At 55.5% G+C, this 20,355-nt stretch overlaps 1 protein-coding gene across 1 annotated transcript in view; it reads left to right on the top strand.

Annotated features, from left to right (window-relative positions):
• Positions 1-20,355, top strand: part of moxd1 (monooxygenase, DBH-like 1) — a 265,555-nt gene that overhangs the window by 65,805 nt on the left and 179,395 nt on the right. The gene's annotated exons all lie outside the window — the stretch shown is intronic.

Genomic DNA, 20,355 nt, shown 5'->3' with positions numbered 1-20,355 from the left:
GCGTGCGTTTGTGTGGGGGTGAGAGAGTGAGAGTCTGTGTGTGGGGAAGTGAGAGAGTGTGTGTGTGGGGGGGAGTGAGAGAGTGAGAGTGTGTGTGGGGAGTGTGAAAATGAGTGTGTGTGTGTGTGTGGGGAAGTGAGAGAGTGTGTGTGTGTGTGTGGGGTTAGTGAGAGAGTGAGAGTTTGTGTGTGGTGGAGTGAGACCGTGAGCGTGTGTGTGTTGGCAAGTGAGAGAGTCACCGTTTGTTTGTGGGGGAGTGAGTTTGTGTGTGTGGGGGAGTGAGAGAGTGAGCATGTGTGTGTGTGGAAGTGAGAGAATGAGCATGTGTGTGTGGGGGAGTCAGAGAGTGAGCGTGTGTGTGTGGGGGAGTGAGCAAGTGAGCGTGTGTGTGTGCGGGAATGAGAGAGTGAGCGTGTGTGTGGGGGTAGTGAGAGAGTGAGTGTGTGTGTGTGGGGAAGCGAGAGAGTGAGCGTGTGTGTCGGGGGGAGTAAGAGAGTGAGCGTGTGTGTGTGGGGGATTGTGAAAGTGCACTTGTGTGTGTGGGGGAGTGAGAGAGTGAGCATATGTATGGGGGAGTGAGACAGTGAATGAGCGTGTGTGTGGGGGGGAGTGAGAGAGTGAGAGTGTGTGTGTGGTGGAGTGAGATAGTGAGCGTGTGTGTGGGGGAGAGTGAGAGGGTGAGCGTGTGTGTGTGGTGGGGGAGTGAGAGAGTGAGAGTGTGTGTGTGGAGGAGTGAGAGAGTGAGCGTGTGTGTGTGGGAGGAGTGAGAGTGAGCGTGTGTGTGTGGGGGAGTGAGAGAGTGAGCGTGTGAGTGTTGGGGAGTGAGAGAGTAAGCGTGTGTGTGTGGGTGAGTGAGAGGTTGAGTGAGTCTGTGTGTGTGTGTTTGAGGGGGAGTGAGAGAGTGAGCGTGTGTGGGGCGGGAGTGAAAGAGTGAGCATGTGTGTGTGTGGGGGAGTGAGAGAGTGAGCGTTTGTGTGGAGGAGTGAGACAGTGAGTGAGCGTGTGTGGGGGGGAGTAAGAGAGTGAGCGTGTGTGTGTGGGGGAGTGAGAGAGTGAACGTGTGTGTGGGGGAGTGAGACAGTGAATGAGCGAGTGTGTGTGGGGGAGTGAGAGGGTGAGTGACTCTGTGTGTTTGTATGGGGGGAGTCAGAGCGTGAGCGTGTGTGTTTGGGGAGTGAGATAGTGAGTGTGTGTGTGGGGGGGAGCGAGAGAATGAGTGTGTGTGTGTGGGGGAGTGAGAGAGTGAGCTGTGTGTGTGGGAGTGAGAGATTGAGCGTAAGTGTGTGTGTCTGGGAGTGAGAGAGTGAGCATGTGTGTGTGTGTGGGAGTGAGAGCGTGTGTGTGTGTGTGGGGGATGAGATAGTGAGCGTGTGGGTGTATGGGCATGAGAGAGTGAGCCTCTGCATGTGTGGGAGTGAGAGAGTGAGCTTGTGTGTGGGTGTGAGAGGGTGAGCGTGTGTGTGTGTGGGAGTGAGAGAGTGTGCGTTTGTGTGTGTGAGCGTGAGAGAGTGAATGTGTGTGTGTGTGTGTGTGAGTGAGAGAGTGAGCGTCTGTGTGTGGGGGAGTGAGAGAGTGAGCATGTGTGTATCGGGTAGTGAGAGAGTAAGCGTCTGTGTGTGCGGGAGTGAGAGAGTGAATGTGTGTGTTTGGGGGAGTGAGAGAGTGAGCGTGTGTGTGTGGGGGAGTGAGATGGTGAGTGTGTGTGTGGGCGTGTGTGGGATGGAGAGCATGAGCGTGTGTGTGGGGGAATGAGAGAGTGCGCTTGTGTGTGTGTGGGAGCGAGAGAGTACACGTGTGTGTGTGGGGGAGTGAGAGAGTGAGCGTGTATGTGTGGGGGAGTGAGAGAGTGAGCGTGTGTGTGTGTTGGAGTCAGTGAGTGATCGTGTGTGTGTGGGCGTGAGAGTGTGATTGTGTGTGTGTGGGAGTGAGAGAGTGAGCGTGTGTGTGTGAGGGAGTGAGAAAGTGAGCGTGTATGTGTGGGGGAGTGAGAGAGTGAGTGTGTGTGTGTTGGGGAGTGACAGAGTGAGCGTGTGTGCTTGTGGGAGACAGTGAGTGATCGTGTGTGTGTGGGAGTGAGAGAGTGAGCATGTGTGTGTGGGCGTGAGAGGGTGATTGTGTGTGCGTGTGTGGGAGTGAGAGAGTGAGCGTGTGTGTGTGGGCGTGAGAGGGTGATTATGTGTGCGCATGGGAGTGAGAGAGTGAGCGTGTGTGTGGTGGGGAGTGAGAGGTTGGGTGAGTGTGTCTGTGTGTGTGGGAGGAGGGAGTGAGAGAGTGAGCCTGTTTGTGTTTGGGGGAGTGAGATAGTGAGTGTGTGTGTGGGGGGGGTGCGAGAGATTGAGCGTGTGTGTTTGGGGGAGTGAGAGAGTTAGCGTCTGTGTGTGGGAGTGAGAGATTGAGCGTGAGTGTGTGTGTGTGGGAGTGAGAGAGTGAGCATGTGTGTGTATGTGGGAGTGAGAGAGTGAGCGTGTGCATGCGTGGGATGAGAGAGTGAGCGTGTGAGTGTGGGGGAGCGAGAGAATGAGCGTGTGTGTGTGTGGTGGAGTAAGAGAGTGAACGTTTGTGTTTGGGGGAAAGAGAGTGTGAGTGTGTGTGTGGGGGGGGGGAGCGAGAGAATGAGCGTGTGTGTGTATGGGGGAGTGAGAGAGTGAGCGTTTGTGTTTGGGGGAGTGAGAGTGTGAGTGTTTGTGTGGGGGGAAGCGAGGGAATATGTGTGTGTGTGTGTGGGGGAGTGAGAGAGTGAGCGTTTGTGTGTGGGAGTGAGAGAGTGAGCGTGTGTATGGGGGAGTCAGTGAGTGATTGTGTGTGTGTGGGAATGAGAGAGTGAGCGTGTGTGTTTGGGCGTGAGAGGGTGATTGTGTGTGTGCGTGGGAGTGAGAGAGTGAGCGTGTGTGTGGGGGGGAGTGAGAGGGTGGGTGAGTGTGTCCGTGTGTGTGGTAGGAGGGAGTGAGAGAGTGAGCCTGTGTCTGTTTGGGGGAGTGAGATAGTGAGTGTGTGTGTGGGGGGGAGCGAGAGAGTGAGTGAGTGTGTGTGGGCGAGTGAGAGTGAGCGTGTGTGTGTGGGTGAGTGAGAGAGTGAGCGTGTGGGTGTGCGGGAATGAGACAGTGGGCGTGTGTGTATGGGGAAGTGAGAGAGTATGCGTGTGTGTGGGGGGGTGTTAGAGAGTGTGTTTGTGTGTGTGTTGGGAGTAAGAGAGTGAGTGTGTGTGTGGGGGAGGGGGAAAGCGAGCTTTCGTGTTTGGGGGAGTGAGAGAGAGAGCGTGTGTGTGTGGGGGAGTGACAGAGTGAGCGTGTGTGTGTGGGGGGCAGTGTGAGAGTGAACGTGTGTGTGTGGGGGAGTGAGAGAGTGAATGTGTGTGCATGGGGGAGTGAGAGAGTGAGCGTGTGTCTGTGAGAGAGTGAGCGTGTGTCTGTGGGGGAGTGAGGGAATGAGCATGTGTGTGTGGGGATTTGGGAGAGTGAGCATGTGTGTGTGGGGATTTGGGAGAGTGAGCATGTGTGTGTCGGGGGTTGGGAGAGTGGCAGTCTGTGCGTGGGGGTGTAAGAGAGTGAGCGTGTGTGTGGGGGAGTGAGACTGAGAGCGTGTGTGTGTGAGGGATTGAGAGTGTGAGCGTGTGTGTGTTGGAGGAGTGGGAGAGTGAGCGTCTGTGTGTGGGGGAGTGAGAGCGTGAGTGTGTGTGTGTAGGGAAGTGAGAGAGTGAGTGAGTGTGTGTGTGTGGGAATGAGAGACTGAGCGTGTGTGTGTGGGAGTGAGAGATTGAGTTTGTGTGTGTGTGGGGGAGTGAGAGAGTGAACGTGTGTGAGTGGGGGAGTGAGAGAGTGAGCGTGTGTGTGTGGGGGAGTGAGAGAGTGAGCTTATGTGTGTGGGGGAATGAGAGAGTGAGCCTGTGCATGTGTGGGAGTGAGAGAGCGAGCTTGTGTGTGGGAGTGAGAGAGTGAATGTGTGTGTGTGTGAGTGAGAGAGTGAGCGTCTGTGTGTGGGGGAGTGAGAGAGTGAGCATGTGTGTATCGGGTAGTGAGAGAGTAAGCGTCTGTTTGTGCGGGAGTGAGAGCGTGAGCGTGTGTGTTTGGGGAGTGAGATAGTGAGTGTGTGTGTGTGGGGGATTGAAAGCATGAGCGTGTGTGTGGGGGAGTGAGAGAGTACACGTGTGTGTGTGGGGGAGCGAGAGAATGAGCGTGTGCGTGTGTGGGGGAGTGAGACAGTGAGCGTTTGTGTTTGGGGGAGTGAGAGAGTGAGTGTGTGTGTGGGGGGAGCGAGAGAATGAGCGTGTGTGTGTGTGGGGGGTGAGAGAGTGAGCATTTGTGTGTGGGAGTGAGAGAGTGAGCGTGTGTGTGGGGGAGTCAGTGAGTGATCGTGTGTGTGTGTGGGAGTGAGAGAGTGAGCGTGTGTGTGGGCGTGTGAGGGTGATTTTGTGTGTGTGTGGGAGTGAGAGAGTTAGCGTGTGTGTGTGGGCTTGAGAGGGTGATTGTGTGTGTGCGTGGGAGTGAGAGAGTGAGCGTGTGTGTGGTGGGGAGTGTGAGGGTGGGTGAGTGTGTCTGTGTGTGTGGGAGGAGGGAGTGAGAGAGTGAGCCTGTGTGTGTTTGGGGTAGTGAGATAGTGAGTGTGTGTGTGGGGGGCAGCGAGAGAATGAGCGCGTGTGTGTGGGGGAGTGAGAGATTGAGCGTGACTGTGTGAGTGTGGGAGTGAGAGAGTGAGCATGTGTGTGTGTGTGGGATGAGAGAGTGAGCGTGTGGGTGTGGGGGAGTGAGAGAGTGAGCGTGTGCATGTGTGGGAGAGAGAGAGTGAGCGTGTGTGTGGGTGTGTGAAAGTGAGCTTGTGTGTGTGGGGGAGTGAGAGAGTGAATGTGTGTGTGAGGAAGTGAGACAGTGAATGATCGAGTGTGTGTGGGGGAGTGAGAGGATGAGTGAGTCTGTATGTGTTTGTATGGGGGGAGTGAGAGCGTGAGCGTGTGTGTTTGGGGGAGTGAAAGAGTGAGTGTGTGTGTTGGGGGGAGCGAGATAATGAGCGTTTGTGTGTGGGGGAGTGAGAGAGTGAGCGTTTGTGTGTGGGTGTGAGAGTGAGCGTGTCTGTGGGCGAGTCAGTGAGTGATCGTGTGCGTGTGGGAGTGAAAGAGTGAGCGTGTGTGTGTGGGCGTGAGAGGGTGATTGAGTGTGTGTGTGGGAGTGAGAGAGTGAGCGTGTGTGTGTGGGCGTGAGTGGGTGATTGTGTGTGTGCGTGGCAGTGAGAGAGTGAGCGTGTGTGTGGTGGGGAGTGAGAGGGTGGGTGAGTGTGTCTGTGTGTGTGGGAGGAGGGAGTGAGAGAGTGAGCCTGTGTGTGTTTGGTTTGTGAGATAGTGAGTGTGTGTGTGGGGGAGTGAGAGAGTGATCATGTGTGTGTGGGAGTGAGAGATTGAGCGTGAGTGTGTGTGTGTGGGAGTGAGAGTGTGAGCATGTGTGTGTGTGTGGGATGAGAGAGTGTGCGTGTGGGTGTGGGGGAGTGAGAGAGTGAGCGTGTGCATGTGTGGGAGAGAGAGAGTGAGCGTGTGTGTGCTTGTGCAAATGTGAGCTTGTGTGTGTGGGGGAGTGAGAGAGTGAATGTGTGTGTGGGGGAGTGAGACAGTGAATGATCGAGTTTGTGTGGGGGAATGAGAGGATGAGTGAGTCTGTATGTGTTTGTATGGGTTTGGGAGTGAGAGCGTGAGCGTATGTGTTTGGGGGTGTGAGAGAGTGTGTGTGTGTGTGGCGCGGGGAGTGAGACAGTGAGCGTTTGTGTGTGGGAGTGAGAGAGTGAGCGTGTGTGTGGGGGAGTCAGTGAGTGATCGTGTGTGTGTGGGAGTGAGAGAGTGAGCGTGTGTGTGTGGGAGTGAGAGGGTAATTGTGTGTGTGCGTGGGAGTGAATGAGTGAGCATGTGTGTGGGGGGTGAGTGAGAGGGTGGGTGAGTGTGTCCGTGTATGTGGGAGGAGGGAGTGAGAGAGTGAGCCTGTGTGTGCTTGGGGGAGTGAGATAGTGAGCGTGTGTGTGGGGGGGAGCGAGAGAATGAGTGTGTGTGTGTGGGGGAGTGAGAGAGTGAGTGAGTGTGTGTGTGTGTGGGGGAGGGAGTGAGAGAGTGAGTGTGTGTGTGTGGGGGAGTGAGAGAGTGAGCGTGTGTGTGTGCGGGAGTGAGAGAGTGAGCGTGTGGGTGTGCGGGAATGCAGAGAGTGGGCGTGTGTGTATGGGGAAGCGAGAGAGTGACTGTGTGTGTGGGGGGGATTTAGCGAGTGTGTGTGTGTGTTGGGAGTAAGAGAGTGAGCATGTGTGTGTGGGGGAGTGGGAAAGTGAGCTTCCGTGTGTGGGGGAGTGAGAGAGTGAGCGTGTGTGTGTGGGGGAGTGAGAGAGTTAGCGTGTGTGTGTGTGGGGCAGTGTGAGAGTGAATGTGCTTGTGTGGGGGATTGAGAGAGTGAACGTGTGTGCGTGGGGGAGTGAGAGAGTGAGCGTGTGTCTGTGAGAGAGTGAGCGTGTGTCTGTGGTGGAGTTAGAGAATGAGCATCTGTGTGTGGGGATTTGGGAGAGTGAGCATGTGTGTGTGGGGATTTGGGAGAGTGAGCATGTGTGTGTGGGGGGTTGGGAGAGTGACAGTCTGTGTGTGGGGGTGTAAGATAGTGAGCGTGTGTGTGGGGGAGTGAAACCGAGAGCGTGTGTGTGTGAGGGATTGAGAGTGTGAGCGTGTGTGTGTTGGGGGAGTGAGAGCGTGAGTGTGTGTGTGTAGGGAAGTGAGAGAGTGAGTGTGTGTGTGTGGGAATGAGAGAGTGAGCATGTGTGTGTGTGGGAGTGAGAGAGTGAGTGTGTGTGTGGGGGAGTGAGAGAGTGAACGTGTGTGAGTGGGGGAGTGAGAGGGTGAGCGTGTGTGTGTGGGGGAGTGAGAGAGTGAGCTTATGTGTGTGGGGGAATGAGAGAGTGAGCGTGTGTGTGTGGGGGAGTGAGAGAGTGAGCGTGTGTGTGGGGGGGAGCGAGAGAGTGAGTGAGTATTTGCGTGGGTGTAAGAGAGTGAGCATGTGTGTGGGGGGAGTAAGAGAGTGAGCTTCTGTGTGTGGGGGAGTGAGAGAGTGAACGTGTGTGTGGGGGAATGAGAGGGTGAGTGAGTCTGTGTATGTTTGTATGGGGTGGAGTGAGAGCATGAGCGTGTGTATTTGGGGAGTGAGATAGTGAGTGTGTGTGTGGGGGGAGTGAGAGAGTGAGCGTGTGTGTGTGGGAATGAGAGATTGAGTGTGAGTGTGTGTGTGGGAGTGAGAGAGTGAGCATGTTTGTGTGTGTGGGAATGAGAGCATGTGTGTGTGTGTGTGTGTGTGGGTGGGATGAGATAGTGAGCGTGTGGGTGTACGGGAGTGAGAGAGTGAGCCTGTGCATGTGTGGGAGTGAGAGAGTGAGCTTGTGTGTGGGTGTGAGAGGGTGAGCGTGTGTGTGTGGGAGTGAGAGAGTGGGCGTTTGTGTGTGTGGGAGTGAGAGAGTGAACGTGTGTGTGTGAGAGTGAGAGAGTGAGCGTGTGTGTTTGGGGAAGTGAGAGAGTGAGCGTGTGTGTGTGGGAGAGTGAGATGGTGTGTGTGTGTGTGTGTGGGCATGTGTGGGACTGAGAGCGTGAGCGTGTGTGTGGGGGAGTGCGAGAGTGCGCTTGTGTGTGTGTGGGAGCGAGAGAGTACACGTGTGTGTGTGGGGGAGTGAGAGAGTGAGCGTGTTTGCGTGGGAGTGAGAGATTGAGCGTGAGTGTGTGTGTTTGGGGAGTGAGATAGTGGGTGTGTGTGTGTGGGGGAGCGAGAGAATGAGCGTGTGTGCGTGTGGGGGAGTGAGAGAGTGCACTTGTGTGTGTGTGGGAGCGCGAGAGTATACGTGTGTGTGTGGGGGAGTGAGAGAGTGAGCAGGTGTGTGTGTGTGGGATGAGATAGTGAGCGTGTGGGTGTACGGGAGTGAGAGAGTGAGCCTGTGCATGTGTGGGAGTGAGAGAGTGAGCTTGTGTGTGGGTGTGAGAGGGTGAGCGTGTGTGTGTGTGAGTGAGAGAGTGTGCGTTTGTGTGTGTGGGAGTGAGAGAGTGAACGTGTGTGTGTGTGAGTGAGGGAGTGAGCGTCTGTGTGTGGGGGAGTGAGAGAGTGAGCATGTGTGTATCGGGTAGTGAGAGAGTAAGCGTCTGTGTGTGGGGGAGTGAGAGAGTGAGCGTGTGTGTTTGGAGAAGTGAGAGAGTGAGTGTGTGTGTGTGGGAGAGTGAGATGGTGAGTGTGTGTGTGGGCGTGTGTGGGACTGAGAGCGTGAGCGTGTGTGTGGGGGAGTGAGAGAGTGCGCTTGTGTGTGTGTGGGAGTGAGAGAGTGAGCGTTTGTGTGTGTGGGGGAGTGAGAGAGTGAGCGTTTGTGTGTGGGAGTGAGAGAGTGAGCGTGTGTGTGGGGGAGTCAGTGAGTGATCGTGTGTGTGTGGGAGTGAGAGATTGAGCGTGATTGTGTGTGCATGAGAGGGTGATTGTGTGTGTGCGTGGGAGTGAGAGAGTGAGAGTGTGTGTGGGGGGGAGTGAGATGGTGGGTGAGTGTGTCTGTGTGTGTGGGAGTAGGGAGTGAGAGAGTGAGCCTGTGTGTGTGGGGGATGAGTGAATGATTGTGTGTGTGTGTGGGGGAATGAGCGAATGAGCGTGTGTGTGTGTGGGAGTGATGGAGTGAGCAAGTGTGTGTGTGCGAGTGAGAGAGTGAGCGTGTGTGTGTAGGAGAGAGAGAGTGTGTGTGTGTGTGTGGGGGAGTGAGAGAGTGAGCGTCTGTGTGTGGGGGAGTGAGAGCGTGAGCTTGTGTGTATAGGGAAGTGAGAGAGTGAGTGAGTGTGTGTGTGTGTGAATGAGAGAGTGAGCGTGTGTGTGTGTGGGAGTGAGAGAGTGAGTGTGTGTGTGTGGGGGAGTGAGAAAGTGAATGTGTGTGAGTGGGGGAGTGAGAGAATGAGCTTATGTGTGTGGGGGAATGAGAGAGTGAGCGTGTGTGTGTGGGGGAGTGAGAGAGTGAGCGTGTGTGTGGGGGGGAATGAGAGAGTGAGCGTGTGTGTGTGGGGGAGCGAGAGAGTGAGTGAATGTGTGGGGGAGTGAGAGAGTGAACGTGTGTGTGTGGGAGTGAGACAGTGAATGAGCGAGTTTCTGTGGGGGAGTGAGAGGTTGAGTGAGTCTGTGTGTGTTTGTATGGGGGGAGTGAGAGCGTGAGCGTGTGTGTTTGGGGGAGTGAGAGAGTGAGCATGTGTGTGTGTGTGTGGGAGTGAGATTGTGAGTGTGTGTGTGTGGGATGAGATAGTGAGCGTGTGGGTGTACAGGAGTGAGAGAGTGAGCCTGTGCATGTGTGGAAGTGAGAGAGTGAGCTTGCGTGTGGGTGTGAGAGGGTGAGCATGTGTGTGTGGGAGTGAGAGAGTGTGCGTTTGTGTGTGTGGGAGTGAGAGAGTGAACGTGTGTGAGTGGGGGAGTGAGAGAGTGAGCGTGTGTGTGTGGGGGAGTGAGACCGTGAATGAGCGAGTGTGTGTGAGGTAGTGAGAGGGTGAGTGAGTCTGTGTGTGTTTGTATGGGGGGGAGTGAGAGCGTGAGCATGATTGTTTGGGGAGTGAGATAGTGAGTGTGTGTGTGGGGGGGAGTGAGAGAATGAGCGTGTGTGTGTGGGGGAGTGAGAGAGTGAGCTCTGTGTGTGGGAGTGAGAGATTGAGCGTAAGTGTGTGTGTGTGGGAGTGAGAGAGTGAGCATGTGTCTGTGTCTGAGTGAGAGCGTGTGTGTGTGTGTGTGTGTGTGGGATGAGATAGTGAGCGTGTGGGTGTATGGGAGTGAGAGAGTGAGCCTGTGCATGTGTGGGAGTGAGAGAGTGAGCTTTTGTGTGGGTGTGAGAGGGTGAGCGTGTGTGTGTGGGAGTGAGACAGTGTGCGTTTGTGTGTGTGGGAGTGAGAGAGTGAACGTGTGTGTGTGTGAGTGAGAGAGTGAGCGTCTGTGTCTGGGGGAGTGAGAGAGTGAGCATGTGTGTATCGGGTAGTGACAGAGTAAGCGTCTGTGTGTGCGGGAGTGAGAGAGTGAGTGTGTGTGTTTGGGGGAGTGAGTTGGTGAGTGTGTGTGTAGGCGTGTGTGGGATTGAGAGCGTGAGTGTGTGTAGGGGGAGTGAGAGAGTGCGCTTGTGTGTGTCTGGGAGCGAGAGAGTACACGTGTGTGTGTGGGGGAGTGAGAAACTGAGCGTGTATGTGTGGGGGTTTGAGAGAGTGATCGTGTGTGTGTGGGAGTGAGAGAGTGAGCGTGTGTGTGTGGGCGTGAGAGGGTGATTGTGTGTGTGTGTGGGAGTGAGAGAGTGAGCGTGTGTGTGGTGGGGAGTGAGAGAGTGGGTGTGTGTATCAGTGTGTGTGGGAGGAGGGAGTGAGAGAGTGAGCCTGTTTGTGTTTGGGGGAGTGAGATAGTGAGTGTGTGTGTGGGGAGGAGCGAGAGAATGAGCGTGTGTGTGTGTAGGGGAGTGAGAGAGTGAGCGTGTGTGTGTGGGAGTGAGAGATTGAGCGTGAGTATGTGTGTGTGGGAGTGAGAGCGTGTGTGTGTGTGTGGGATGAGAGAGTGTGCGTGTGGGTGTGGGGGAGTGAGAGAGTGAGCGTGTGCATGTGTGGGATGAGAGAGTGATCGTGTGGGTGTGGGGGTGTGAGAGAGTGAGCGTGTGCATGTGTGGGAGAGAGAGAGTGAGCGTGTGTGTGGGTGTGCGAAAGTGAGCTTGTGTGCGTGGGGGAGTGAGAGAGTGAATGTGTGTGTGGGAGAGTGAGACAGTGAATGAGCGAGTGTGTGTGGGGGAGTGAAAGGATGAGTGAGTCTGTATGTGTTTGTATGGGTTTGGGAGTGAGAGCGTGAGCGTGTGCATTTGGCGGAGTGAGAGAGTGAGTGTGTGTGTGTGTGGGGGAGCGAGAGAGTGAGCGTTTGTGTTTGGTGGAGTGAGAGATTGAGTGTGTGTGTGGGGGGAGCGAGAGAATGAGCATGTGTGTGTGGGGGGAGTGAGAGAGTGAGCGTTTGTGTGTGGGAGTGAGAGAGTGAGCGTGTGTGTGGGGGAGTCAGTGAGTGATCGTGTGTGTGTGGGAGTGAGAGAGTGAACGTGTGTGTTTGGGTGTGAGAGGGTGATTGTGTGTGTGCATGGGAGTGAGAGAGTGAGCGTGTGGGTGGGGGGGTACTGAGAGGGTGGGTGAGTGTGTCCGTGTGTGTGGGAGGAGGGAGTGAGAGAGTGAGCCTCTGTGTGTTTGGGGGAGTGAGATAGTGAGTGTGTGTGTGGGGGAGTGAGAGAGTGAGTAAGTGTGTGTTTGTGTGGGGGGAGGGAGTGAGAGAGTGAGTGTGTGTGGGTGAGTGAGAGAGTGAGCGTGTGTGTGTGGGGGAGTGAGAGAGTGAGCGTGTGTGTGGGGGAGTGAGACGGAGAGCGTGTGTTTGTGAGGGATTGAGAGTGTGAGCGTGTGTGTGGTGGGGGAGTGGGAAAGTGAGCGTCTGTGTGTGGGGGAGTGAGAGCGTGAGCGTGTGTGTGTAGGGAAGTGAGAGAGTGAGTGAGTTTGTGTGTGTGGGAATGAGAGAGTGAGCATGTGTGTGTGGGGGAGTGAGAGAGTGAGTGTGTGTGTGTGGGGGAGTGAGAAAGTGAACGTGTGTGAGTGGGGGAGTGAGATCGTGTGTGTGTCTGCGTGGGAGTGAGAGAGTGAGCATGTGTTTGTGTGTGGGAGTGAGATCGTGTGTGTGTGTGCGTGGGATGAGATAGTGAGCGTGTGGGTGTGCGGGAGTGAGAGAGTGAGCTTGCGTGTGGGTGTGAGAGGGTGAGCGTGTGTGTGTGGGAGTGAGAGAGTGTGCGTTTGTGTGTGTGGGAGTGAGAGTGACCGTGTGTGTGTGTGAGTGAGAGAATGAGCGTCTGTCTCTGGGGGGGGTGAGAGAGTGAGCGTGTGTGTATCAGGTAGTGAGAGAGTAAGCGTCTGTGTGTGGGGGAGTGAGAGAGTGAGCGTTTGTGTTTGGGGGAGTGAGAGAGTGAGTGTGTGTGTGTGGGGGAGTGAGATGGTGAGTGTGTGTGTGGGCGTGTGTGGGATTGAGAGCGTGAGCGTGTGTGTGGGGGAGTGAGACCGAGAGCGTGTGTTTGTGAGGGATTGAGAGTGTGAGCGTGTGTGTGTTGGGGGAGTGGGAGAGTGAGCGTCTGTGTGTGGGGGAGTGAGAGCGTGAGCGTGTGTGTGGGGGAGTGAGACCGAGAGCGTGTGTTTGTGAGGGATTGAGAGTGTGAGCGTGTGTGTGTTGGGGGAGTGGGAGCGTGAGCGTCTGTGTGTGGGGGAGTGAGAGCGTGAGCTTGTGTGTGTAGGGAAGTGAGAGAGTGAGTAAGTGTGTGTGTGTGGGAATGAGAGAGTGAGTGTGTGTGTGTGGGAGTGAGAGAGTGAGCATGTGTGTGTGGGGGAGTGAGAAAGTGAACGTGTGTGATTGGGGGAGTGAGAGAATGAGCTGATGTGTGTAGGGGAATGAGAGAGTGAGCGTGTGTGTGTTGGGGAGTGAGAGAGTGAGCATGTGTATGTGGGGGTTTGAGAGAGTGATCGTGTGTGTGTGGGAGTGAGAGAGTGAGCGTGTGTGTGTGGGCATGAGAGGGTGATTGTGTGTGTGTGTGGGAGTGAGAGAGTGAGCGTGTGTGTGGTGGGGAGAGAGAGTGGGTGTGTGTATCAGTGTGTGTGGGAGGAGGGAGTGAGAGAGTGAGCCTGTTTGTGTTTGGGGGAGTGAGATAGTGAGTGTGTGTGTGGGGAGGAGCGAGAGAATGAGTGTGTGTGTGTGTGGGGGAGTGAGAGATTGAGCGTGAGTATGTGTGTGTGGGAGTGAGAGCGTGAGTGTGTGTGTGTGGGATGAGAGAGTGTGCGTGTGGGTGTGGGGGAGTGAGAGAGTGAGCGTGTGTGTGTGGGCGTGAGAGGGTGATTGTGTGTGTGTGTGGGAGTGAGAGAGTGAGCGTGTGTGTGGTGGGGAGTGAGAGAGTGGGTGTGTGTATCAGTGTGTATGGGAGGAGGGAGTGAGAGAGTGAGCCTGTTTGTGTTTGGGGGAGTGAGATAGTGAATGAGCGAGAGTCTGTGGGGGAGTGAGAGGGTGAGTGAGTCTGTGTGTTTTTGTATGGGGGGGATTGAGAGCGTGAGCGTGTGTGTTTGGGGAGTGAGATAGTGAGTGTGTGTCTGGGGGGCAGCAAGCGAATGAGCGTGTGTGTGTGGGGGAGTGAGAGAGTGAGCATGTGTGTGTGGGAGTGAGAGATTGACCGTAAGTGTGTGTGTGTGGGAGTGAGAGAGTGATCATGTGTTTGTGTGTGGGAGTGAGATCGTGTGTGTGTGTGTGTGGGATGAGATAGTGAGCGTGTGGGTTTGCGGGAGTGAAAGAGTGAGCCTGTGCATGTGTGGGAGTGAGAGAGTGAGCTTGCGAGTGGGTGTGAGAGGGTGAGCGTGTGTGTGTGTGAGTGAGAGAGTGTGCGTTTGTGTGTGTGGGGGTGAGAGTGAACGTGTGTGTGTGTGAGTGAGAGAATGAGTGTCTGTCTCTGGGGGGGTGAGAGATTGAGCGTGTGTGTATCGGGTAGTGAGAGAGTAAGCGTCTGTGTGTGGGGGAGTGAGAGCATGAGAATGTGTGTGTAGGGAAGTGAGAGAGTGAGTGAGTGTGTGTGTGGGAGTGAGAGAGTGAGTGTGTGTGTGGGAGAGTGAGAAAGTGAACGTGTGTGAGTGGGGGAGTGAGAGAATGAGCTGATGTGTGTGGGGGAATGAGAGAGTGAGCATGTGTGTGTGGGGGAGTGAGAGAGTGAGCGTGTGTGTGTGGGGGAATGAGAGAGTGAGCGTGTGTGTGTGGGGGAGCGAGAGAGTGAGTGAGTGTGTGGGGGAGTGAGAGAGTGAACGTGTGTGTGGGGGAGTGAGACAGTGAATGAGCGAGTTTCTGTGGGGGAGTGAGAGGTTGAGTGAGTCTGTGTGTGCTTGTATGGGGGGAGAGAGAGCGTGAGCGTGTGTGTTTGGGGAGTGAGATAGTGAGTGTGTGTGTGGGGGGGAGCGAGCGAATGAGCGTGTGTGTGGGGGAGTGAGAGAGTGAGCATGTGTGTGTGGGAGTGAGAGATTGACTGTGAGTGTGTGTGTGTGGGAGTGAGAGAGTGATCATGTGTGTGTGTGTGTGGGAGTGAGATCGTGTGTGTATGTGTGTGGGATGAGATAGTGAGCGTGTGGGTGTACAGTAGTGAGAGAGTGAGCCTGTGCATGTGTGGGAGTGAGAGAGTGAGCTTGCGTGTGGGTGTGAGAGGGTGAGCGTGTGTGTGTGGGAGTGAGAGAGTGTGCGTTTGTGTGTGTGGGAGCGAGAGAGTGAGCATGTGTGTTTGTGAGTGAGAGAATGAGCGTCTGTCTGTGGGGGGGGTAAGAGAGTGAGCGTGTGTGTATCGGGTAGTGAGAGAGTAAGCGTCTGTGTGTGGGGGAGTGAGAGAGTGAGCGTTTGTGTTTGGGGGAGTGAGAAAGTGAGCGTGTGTGTGGGGGGGAGTGAGATGGTGAGTGTGTGTGCTGGCGTGTGTGGTATTGAGAGCGTGAGCGTGTGTGTGGGGGAGTGTGACCGAGAGCGTGTGTTTGTGAGGGATTGAGAGTGTGAGCGTGTGTGTGTTGGGGGAGTGGGAGAGTGAGCGTCTGTGTGTGGGGGAGTGAGAGCGTGAGCGTGTGTGTGTAGGGAAGTGAGAGAGTGAGTGTGTGTGTGTGGGAATGAGAGAGTGAGCGTGTGTGTGTGTGGGAGTGAGAGAGTGAATGTGAGTGAGTGGGGGAGTGATAGAGTGAGCGTGTATGTGTGGGGGAGTGAGAGAGTGAGCTTATGTGTGTGGGGGAACGAAAGAGTGAGCGTGTGGGTGTGGGGAAATGAGAGAGTGAGCGTGTGTGTGTGGGAGAGCAAGCGAGTGACTGAGTGTGTGCGGGGGTGTAAGAGAGTGAGCATGTGTGTGGGGGGAGTAAGAGAGTGAGCGTGTGTGTTTGAGGGAGTGAGAGAGTGAGCGTGTGTGTGTGGGGGAGTGACATGGTGAGTGTGTATGTGGGCATGTGTGGGATTGAGAGCGTGAGCGTGTCCGTGGGGGAGTGAGACCGAGAGCGTGTGTTTGTGAGGGATTGAGAGTGTAAGCGTGTGCAAGAGAGTGATTGAGTGTGTGGGGGAGTGAGAGAGTGAACCTGTGTGTGGGGAGTGATCGAGTGTGGGGGGGGAAGTGAGTGAGCATGTGTGTGTGTGTGGGAGTGAGAGCGTGTGTGTGTGTGGGATGAGATAGTGAGCGTGTGGGTGTACGGGAGTGAGAGAGTGAGCCTGTGCATGTGTGGGAGTGAGAGAGTGAGCTTGTGTGTGGGTGTGAGAAGGTGAGTGTGTGTGTGTGTGTGGGAGTGAGAGAGTGCGTTTGTGTGTGTGGGAGTGAGAGAGTGAACGTGTGTGTGCCTGAGTGAGAGAGTGAGAGTCTGTGTGTGTGGGAGTGAGAGAGTGAGCATGTGTGTATCGGGTAGTGAGAGAGTAAGCGTCTGTGTGTGCGGGAGTGAGAGAGTGAGTGTCTGTGTTTGGGGGAGTGAGAGATTGAGCGTCTGTGTGTGGGTGAGTGAGAGCGTGAGCATGTGAGTGTAGGGAAGTGAGAGAGTGAGTGAGTGTGTGTGTGTGGAAGTGAGAGAGTGAGTGTGTGTGTGTGTGTGTGGGAGTGAGAGAGTGAGTGTGTGTGTGTGGGGAAGTGAGAAAGTGAAAGTGTGTGAGTGGGGGAGTGAGCAAATGAGCGTGTGTGTGTGGGGGAGTGAGAGATTGAGCGTGTGTGTGGGGGGAAATGAGAGAGTGAGCGTGTGTGTGTGTGGGAGCGAGAGAGTGAGGGAGTGTGTGCGGATGTGAAAGAGAGTGAGCATGTGTGTGGGGGGAGTAAGAGAGTGAGCATGTGTGGGGGGGAGTGAGATGGCGTGTGTGTGTGTGGGCGTGTGTGTGATTGAGAGCGTGAGCGTGTGTGTGGGGGACTGATAGAGTACGCTTGTGTGTGTGTCGGAGTGAGAAAGTGAGCCTGCGTGTGTGTGTGGGAGAGAAAGTGTGAGTGTGTGTGTGTGGGATGAGAGAGTGAGCGTGTAGGTGGGGGGGAGTGAGAGGGTGGGTGAGTGAGTCCATGTGTGTGGGAGGAGGGAGTGAGAGAGTGAGCCTGTGTGTGTTTGTGGGAGTGAGATAGTGAGTGTGTGTGTGGGGGGGAGCAAGAGAATGAACGTGTGTGTGTGTGGAGGAGTGAGAGAGTGAGCGTGTGTGTGTGGTGGGAGTGAGAGATTGAGCATGAGTGTGTGTGTGTGGGATGAGAGAGTGAGCGTGTATGTGTGGGGGAGTGAGAGGGTGGGTGAGTGTGTCCATGTGTGTGGGAGGAGGGAGCGAGAGAGTGAGCCTGTGTGTGTTTGGGGGAGTGAGATAGTGAGCGTGTGTGTGTGGGGGAGTGAGAGAGTGAGCGTGTGTGTGTGTGGGGCAGTGTGAGAGTGAACGTGTGTGTGTGTGGGAGTGAGAGAGTGAACGTGTGTGCGTGGGGGAGTGAGAGAGTGAGCGTGTATGTGTGGGGGAGTGAGAGAGTAAGCGTGTGTGTATTGGGGAGTGAGAGAGTGAGCGTGTGTGTGTGGGGGAGTCAGTGAGTGATCGTGTGTGTGTGGGAGTGAGAGAGTGAGCGTGTGTGTGTGGGCGTGAGAGGGTGATTGTGTGTGTGCATGGGAGTGAGAGAGTGAGCGTGTGTGTGGGGGGAATGAGAGGGTGGGTGAGTGTGTCTGTGTGTGTGGGAGGAGGGAGTGAGAGAGTGAGCCTGTGTGTGTTTGTGGGAGTGAGATAGTGAGTGTGTGTGTGGGGGGGAGCAAGAGAATGAACGTGTGTGTGTGGAGGAGTGAGAGAGTGAGCGTGTGTGTGTGGTGGGAGTGAGAGATTGAGCATGAGTGTGTGTGTGTGGGATGAGAGAGTGTGCGTGTGGGTGTGGGAGAGCGAGAGAGTGAGCGAGTGTGTGGGGGGGCATAAGAAAGTGAGCATGTGTGTGGGGGGTAGTGAGAGAGTGAGCGTGTGTGTGGGGGGGAATGAGAGAGTGAGCGTGTGTGTGTGGGAGAGTGAGAGAGTGAGCGTGTGTGTGGGGGGGCATAAAAAAGTGAGCATGTGTGTTGGGGGGAGTGAGAGAGTGAGCGTGTGTGTGTGGGGGAGTGAGAAAGTGAGCTTATGTGTGTGGGGGAATGAGAGAGTGAGCGTGTGTGTGTGGGAGAGTGAGAGAGTGAGCGTGTGTGTGGGGGGGAATGAGAGAGTGAGCGTGTGTGTGTGGGGGAGCGAGAGAGTGAGTGAATGTGTGGGGGAGTGAGAGAGTGAACGTGTGTGTGTGGTAGTGAGACAGTGAATGAGCGAGTTTCTGTGGGGGAGTGAGAGGTTGAGTGAGTCTGTGTGTGTTTGTATGGGGGGAGTGAGAGCGTGAGCGTGTGTGTTTGGGGAGTGAGATAGTGTGTGTGTGGGGGGGAGCGAGCGAATGAGCGTGTGTGTGTGGGGGAGTGAGAGAGTGAGCATGTGTGTGTGTGTGTGTGGGAGTGAGATTGTGAGTGTGTGTGTGTGGGATGAGATAGTGAGCGTGTGGGTGTACAGGAGTGAGAGAGTGAGCCTGTGCATGTGTGGGAGTGAGAGAGTGAGCTTGCGTGTGGGTGTGAGAGGGTGAGCATGTGTGTGTGGGAGTGAGAGAGTGTGCGTTTGTGTGTGTGGGAGTGAGAGAGTGAACGTGTGTGAGTGGGGGAGTGAGAGAGTGAGCGTGTGTGTGTGGGGGAGTGAGACCGTGAATGAGCGAGTGTGTGTGAGGTAGTGAGAGGGTGAGTGAGTCTGTGTGTGTTTGTATGGGGGGGAGTGAGAGCGTGAGCATGATTGTTTGGGGAGTGAGATAGTGAGTGTGTGTGTGGGGGGGAGTGAGAGAATGAGCGTGTGTGTGTGGGGGAGTGAGAGAGTGAGCTCTGTGTGTGGGAGTGAGAGATTGAGCGTAAGTGTGTGTGTGTGGGAGTGAGAGAGTGAGCATGTGTCTGTGTGTCTGAGTGAGAGCGTGTGTGTGTGTGTGTGTGTGTGGGATGAGATAGTGAGCGTGTGGGTGTATGGGAGTGAGAGAGTGAGCCTGTGCATGTGTGGGAGTGAGAGAGTGAGCTTTTGTGTGGGTGTGAGAGGGTGAGCGTGTGTGTGTGGGAGTGAGACAGTGTGCGTTTGTGTGTGTGGGAGTGAGAGAGTGAACGTGTGTGTGTGTGAGTGAGAGAGTGAGCGTCTGTGTCTGGGGGAGTGAGAGAGTGAGCATGTGTGTATCGGGTAGTGACTGAGTAAGCGTCTGTGTGTGGGGGAGTGAGAGAGTGAGTGTGTGTGTTTGGGGGAGTGAGTTGGTGAGTGTGTGTGTAGGCGTGTGTGGGATTGAGAGCGTGTGTGTGTGTGGGGGAGTGAGAGAGTGAGCGTGTGTGTGTGGGAGTGAGAGATTGAGCGTGAGTATGTGTGTGTGGGAGTGAGAGCGTGTGTGTGTGTGTGGGATGAGAGAGTGTGCGTGTGGGTGTGGGGGAGTGAGAGAGTGAGCGTGTGCATGTGTGGGATGAGAGAGTGATCGTGTGGGTGTGGGGGTGTGAGAGAGTGAGCGTGTGCATGTGTGGGAGAGAGAGAGTGAGCGTGTGTGTGGGTGTGCGAAAGTGAGCTTGTGTGCGTGGGGGAGTGAGAGAGTGAATGTGTGTGTGGGAGAGTGAGACAGTGAATGAGCGAGTGTGTGTGGGGGAGTGAAAGGATGAGTGAGTCTGTATGTGTTTGTATGGGTTTGGGAGTGAGAGCGTGAGCGTGTGCATTTGGCGGAGTGAGAGAGTGAGTGTGTGTGTGTGTGGGGGAGCGAGAGAGTGAGCGTTTGTGTTTGGTGGAGTGAGAGATTGAGTGTGTGTGTGGGGGGAGCGAGAGAATGAGCATGTGTGTGTGGGGGGAGTGAGAGAGTGAGCGTTTGTGTGTGGGAGTGAGAGAGTGAGCGTGTGTGTGGGGGAGTCAGTGAGTGATCGTGTGTGTGTGGGAGTGAGAGAGTGAACGTGTGTGTTTGGGTGTGAGAGGGTGATTGTGTGTGTGCATGGGAGTGAGAGAGTGAGCGTGTGGGTGGGGGGGGTACTGAGAGGGTGGGTGAGTGTGTCCGTGTGTGTGGGAGGAGGGAGTGAGAGAGTGAGCCTCTGTGTGTTTGGGGGAGTGAGATAGTGAGTGTGTGTGTGGGGGAGTGAGAGAGTGAGTAAGTGTGTGTTTGTGTGGGGGGAGGGAGTGAGAGAGTGAGTGTGTGTGGGTGAGTGAGAGAGTGAGCGTGTGTGTGTGGGGGAGTGAGAGAGTGAGAGTGTGTGTGGGGGAGTGAGACGGAGAGCGTGTGTTTGTGAGGGATTGAGAGTGTGAGCGTGTGTGTGGTGGGGGAGTGGGAAAGTGAGCGTCTGTGTGTGGGGGAGTGAGAGCGTGAGCGTGTGTGTGTAGGGAAGTGAGAGAGTGAGTGAGTTTGTGTGTGTGGGAATGAGAGAGTGAGCATGTGTGTGTGGGGGAGTGAGAGAGTGAGTGTGTGTGTGTGGGGGAGTGAGAAAGTGAACGTGTGTGAGTGGGGGAGTGAGATCGTGTGTGTGTCTGCGTGGGAGTGAGAGAGTGAGCATGTGTTTGTGTGTGGGAGTGAGATCGTGTGTGTGTGTGCGTGGGATGAGATAGTGAGCGTGTGGGTGTGCGGGAGTGAGAGAGTGAGCTTGCGTGTGGGTGTGAGAGGGTGAGCGTGTGTGTGTGGGAGTGAGAGAGTGTGCGTTTGTGTGTGTGGGAGTGAGAGTGACCGTGTGTGTGTGTGAGTGAGAGAATGAGCGTCTGTCTCTGGGGGGGGGTGAGAGAGTGAGCGTGTGTGTATCAGGTAGTGAGAGAGTAAGCGTCTGTGTGTGGGGGAGTGAGAGAGTGAGCGTTTGTGTTTGGGGGAGTGAGAGAGTGAGTGTGTGTGTGGGGGGGAGTGAGATGGTGAGTGTGTGTGTGGGCGTGTGTGGGATTGAGAGCGTGAGCGTGTGTGTGGGGGAGTGAGACCGAGAGCGTGTGTTTGTGAGGGATTGAGAGTGTGAGCGTGTGTGTGTTGGGGGAGTGGGAGAGTGAGCGTCTGTGTGTGGGGGAGTGAGAGCGTGAGCGTGTGTGTGGGGGAGTGAGACCGAGAGCGTGTGTTTGTGAGGGATTGAGAGTGTGAGCGTGTGTGTGTTGGGGGAGTGGGAGCGTGAGCGTCTGTGTGTGGGGGAGTGAGAGCGTGAGCTTGTGTGTGTAGGGAAGTGAGAGAGTGAGTAAGTGTGTGTGTGTGGGAATGAGAGAGTGAGTGTGTGTGTGTGGGAGTGAGAGAGTGAGCGTGTGTGTGTGGGGGAGTGAGAAAGTGAACGTGTGTGATTGGGGGAGTGAGAGAATGAGCTGATGTGTGTGG

Source organism: Carcharodon carcharias, chromosome 5 (assembly GCF_017639515.1).
Source record: "Carcharodon carcharias isolate sCarCar2 chromosome 5, sCarCar2.pri, whole genome shotgun sequence".
NCBI lineage: Eukaryota > Metazoa > Chordata > Chondrichthyes > Lamniformes > Lamnidae > Carcharodon > Carcharodon carcharias.
The sequence above is the reverse complement of the archived record's forward strand: the minus strand, read 5'-3'. Positions and strand labels throughout refer to the sequence as shown.